The sequence below is a fragment of the Gossypium arboreum genome, chromosome 12 (genome assembly GCF_025698485.1).
Source record: "Gossypium arboreum isolate Shixiya-1 chromosome 12, ASM2569848v2, whole genome shotgun sequence".
Lineage (NCBI taxonomy): Eukaryota > Viridiplantae > Streptophyta > Magnoliopsida > Malvales > Malvaceae > Gossypium > Gossypium arboreum.
The window spans coordinates 98,811,579-98,816,478 of NC_069081.1; the positions used below are offsets into that span (position 1 = coordinate 98,811,579).

The window sequence follows — 4,900 nt, forward strand, 5'->3', positions numbered from 1 at the left end:
TGGCTATAATGAGTTATGAATTGAATGATGTGTGAGATATGAGTTATAGATGTTTTAACTAAATATACATATGACACATAGTGTGCGAAATATCGTTATTTGATGCTATTTCACATGATTCATCTTTACTAAATAAAATGTGATTGATATTGGATTGAATAAAGTTATATATATATTTGCTTATGTACATGTAAATGTGAATGATTGGATAAGAATGTAATTCATCCACACAAGCAAAGAAATAAATAAACTAGTGAAGTTTTGTTAATTATGTGATTGGAATTATGGTATAAATGTGAAATCAGGTGAATTTATATTATAGTATATGTAAATGCTTAATATGTGCTTATTTAATAAGCTAAGTTTAATATCATACAAGCTTACTAAGCTTTATAGCTTACTTTGTGTTATTTTTCTATGTTTTATAGTGATTCGGACGTTTGTTTGCGTTGAAAGTCAGAGGAGATCGCATCACACTATCTGGTTTTTTATTTCGGTATTTATACACTTGTGACTTGGTTATATGGCATGTATAGGCTTGAGTTATGTGGAAATGTATTTGGTATGGTATAGGGATAACGAATTGGTACATTTTGATGATGATATGTTTTGAATTATGATATAGCCATGAGATTTGGCTTGTATATGAGGTAATTGTTGGTGTGTATTTGGCCATTTGAGTTGTCTAGATTTATGAATTTGGTAAGTGATATATGATGTATATAATGTCTTATGTTTTGGCAAGTTTAGTATGGATTCATTTGTTTGCTAGATGGTTAATTAATTTGGCTAATTATCAATGTTGTGTCATGGTTGAGACATGGCATTTTGTGGCTTGGTTTTAAGATGATGAATTGATATGTTTTGAGACTTGATATTAATGAGATGGTGAGAAAATGCATATAGAAGTTAAGGTTATGGCATATTGTTTTGGCATGATTTTGGTTGTGGATTTGAGTAGTGAAACGAATGGAATTTAAATGGCATGAAATGGTCATTTTTGGTTGCCTATTATATGTGAAAATGATGCCAAATGAATGCGTTTAGGTACATGAATGTAGCACCCCAAACCCAGCCCAGAAGTTATGGCCGGATCCGGCATGCCACATCAAAAACGTAAAAAAAAAAAATTTCCATTCTAAGTCCAGAAAATCGTACTTGATGTTCAAAAGATTAATTTCATTATAGGTTAAAGTGAATGAAAGCTGTGCACCAGGTAGGAAACCAGAAAAGAGGTGGTGAGTCCATCGGACTGCTTAAGTACCAAGCTCCCTTCGGATCCAATCCTAGACATGCATACTACCATTGCCACACCTTAACGTCATGGATATTTCTAGGAAACCGATTTGATTAAGTCATTTTTAGGAAAAGTGATTAATTTTGGAAAATACTTTCATTGCGGAAGCTTTGCTTGTTGTCGTGTTATTTTGAAATCAACTGTTGTTTTTGAAAACGCGCCCTAAAGCTATCCAATTTCAACAGTTAAAATAAGTATTACCTATCTTAGTAATACATATTAAAAACCATCAAAAATAAATAAGCGGCCTTATTACATTTAAAAGCCCAAAACCTCAAACGTAATTAAAAGGATGTCCAGTTCACCAGAAGAAAATCAAACTTTCAAAACGGGTGGCCACTCCGAATTCCCTCACAGCTCTAAGCCCACTATGGTTGGGGATTACCTGCGTGGATGAAAATAAAAGGGATGGGTTTGGGGACTCAGTGTATAAAATAACCCAACCATAGTCTAAATCAGCTCAACCCACAGAAATAGAATAAGTTGGCCTTAGCCCAGAACAGAATTCAGAATAAAGCCCATAGGCCCATAATAGAACAGAACAGATATTACATGTTTATGCAGAAACCCAACCATATCCAACCGTATACACCCCCGTACCAACCTTACACCGTGTGGGGAGACAACTCGACCCACCCAACCGCTACACACCACAAAATTTGCAGCATGGCTGCCAGAACAGATAATGTGACAGAGTCACCAGATACAGATAATCGTGGCAGAGCCACCAGAACAGATATATGTGGAAGAGCCACCAGATCAGATATTTGTGGCATAGCCACCAGAACGCTTCCTCCATAAAATAACCCATGTCCCCATGCAACAAATATATAATCATGGCATCCATCATACAGAATCAGATCGCTATGCTTTTCAGTCAAAATTAACCCTACGGGTATAACGGTAATTTTGTACCTAGGGGTATAACAGTAATTTTCCATACATAGGGGTATTATAGTAATTTAGCTACTTTCAGGGTTTTCATGCATATCCTAACTATTTACGTACTATCATAACACTTACCACGCATACTTACCGAATTGGGCCCGTTGGCCCATGAACCCGATCTTTGGCCCATTAAGCCCAAATTATCAAAATGTACGAAATCGCGCGTACTGCAGTTTATTACTTTAGATTACCAAATATACAAACCCAACTATCTTACGAGCATTCGCTTTTCATAAATTCCCAAAATACCGACTTTTCGGCATTTCGACTTTTCGGCTTTTGCCAATGTAGTCTATGAGAGGTGTCGATTACACACATTTTGCTTACGATATCTTGTCATTGAGATCCACACACAAACCACCTACAATTGGATTACTAACACGTTAATCTAACTATTCAAATACAAACTACGTATTAACCCCTTACAATATTTGGCCAACCACACCTACAGATCATAGTAAGCTTATAAGAAATCAAAAAGCAACTCATTAACAAATTTTTGTCAATGTTTACCACATAATCATAATTTCACTGCAAGCTGTCTTCCTGAGCAATAGTCACTAAATTATTTATAACTGGAGGTACAAAACTCCAAATCAAGTGCCGTTAATTTTCCCTGAAAATAGACTCATATATCTTTTATCCATAAAATTTTCAGAATTTTTGGTATGGCCAATCAATACCAGATTTTTCTTAAAGTTTCCCATGTTTCACTGTTTGACTAATCTGACCACTCTTCATTACGAATAAAATTTCTCATTGTAAAGAATTCAAAATATGTTCTCATTTATTCCGTTTGAAACTAGACTCATTAAGCTTTAATTACATAATTTATGCAGCTTCTAACTCATCTCCCACAATTTATGGTGATTTTCCAAAGTCACGTTACTGCTGCTGTCCCAAGCAGATTTATTACCAAATCACTCTTTCACACCTAACTTGCATGCTTGTTATTTAAACATGTATATCACCAATCAATCATCACATATCTATGATTTTACTTAAGTATAATCTCCATTTCATCATTTTAAAGCACAACATGTTAGCCGATTTTTCCCTTTAGCATCTAAGGCACATGCATGCTCATTTGTTTGGCTCAACTTCACCTATCTTCCATTTTTCATCAAAAGAACATGAAACAACAACCATTTCCTTCATTTTAATTCATGACTAAATGCTCACAACACAACTAAAAATCAAAATATACTTCAAGAGTTAAGGTAGAATCAAGAAGAACTCATGAACCTCAAAATAGAAGCAAGGTACCAAGAACTTACCTTCAATTTTCCTCCTCCTAATGACCAAATACTCAAGAGCTTTCTCCTCTCCTTTCTCTTCTCTAAATTTCAGCTATGATGAACAAAGATGGACAAAACTTTGTTCTTTTCACCCCTTTTTCTTGTAATAAAACTTCATATTTCATCCATTTAATTCTTTAATACAAAAGACATGAAATTCTTATCATGAAACATTTACCTAACCCATTACCATGAAACATTTACCTAACCCATTATCATGGAACATTTACCTAACCTATTATCATTGAACATTTACCTAACCTATTATCAATTTGTATCAATTTGTACCATAAATTATGGATATCAAGTGTACATTTTGTCTACAACAACATGATGACCAGCCACTACATGTAAAATGGGAGGTTTGTCATGCAAATCCTCCTATTTTGCACTCCTATTTATTTGGCCACTTCAATTTAGCCTATAGCATTTTCAAACATTTTCACATAGGTCCTATTTCATAATTTCACCCCCTTTTTCTTATGGAACAAAAATTAACTAAAATTGCCGGGTTCTATCTTAAGCTTGGGCCTTCTAGAGGCCCACTAACATAATTAAACCTATGCCAACATTCACAGAATTCCTGAAAATTTGGGCGTTACAACTCTACCCTCCTTAAAGAAATTTCGTCCTCGAAATTTACCTGATCCAAACAGATGAGGCTATTATTGTTGCATCGCCTCTTCTGGCTCCCAAACTCAGAAGTTTCCCCCTTCCTTAACTTGTTGAAAACGAGCGACCAAAGACTCATCGTTCAACTGCTTTTCCTTAATCTAATCCACCCAGGTTGGCCTCACTTGCAACTCAGCCAATAGACTTCCATCATCATACCATTCTTCTTTTTCACGAATAGCACCAGTGCTCCCCATGGAGACACGCTTGGCCTAATGAAGCCCCTATCCAACAACTCTTGAATTTGAGCCTTTAACTCCACTAACTCCTTCGGTGCCATCCTATACGGTGCGATGGACACTGGTTCCGTTCCAGGCAATAAGTCGATTCCAAACTCCACTTCTCGGTTCGGAGGCAATCCTGGAAGCTCCTCCAGAAAAACATCTTGGAACTCCTTTACGGTCCTAACCTTATCCACTGTCAGTTCCTCCTCTTTCGACTGACTTACAAATGCCAAATAGACCTCACAACCTTTCCGAATCCACTTTTCGGCTCTTAACGCCGACACCACATTGGACAAATAATCCCTTCGCTCACCTATCACCATAACCTCCTCATCCTCTGTGGTCCTTAACACCATTCGTTTAACAGCACAATCCAGAGTCGCTTTATGCTTAACAAGCCAGCCCATTCCCAAAATGAGATCAAACTCTCCGAACGGTAACTCCATCACATCTCTAGGGAA

At 36.3% G+C, this 4,900-nt stretch overlaps 1 long non-coding RNA gene across 1 annotated transcript; it reads right to left on the reverse strand.

Moving 5' to 3' along the window:
• Positions 1-1,391: 1,391 nt before the first annotated feature.
• LOC128285710 (uncharacterized) lies at positions 1,392-3,662 on the reverse strand. The gene is made up of 2 exons (XR_008276252.1): positions 3,523-3,662; positions 1,392-1,682 (listed from the first exon to the last, which is right to left on the reverse strand). It is a non-coding gene; the product is annotated as an uncharacterized LOC128285710 (long non-coding RNA).
• Between the last annotated feature and the right edge of the window lie 1,238 nt (positions 3,663-4,900).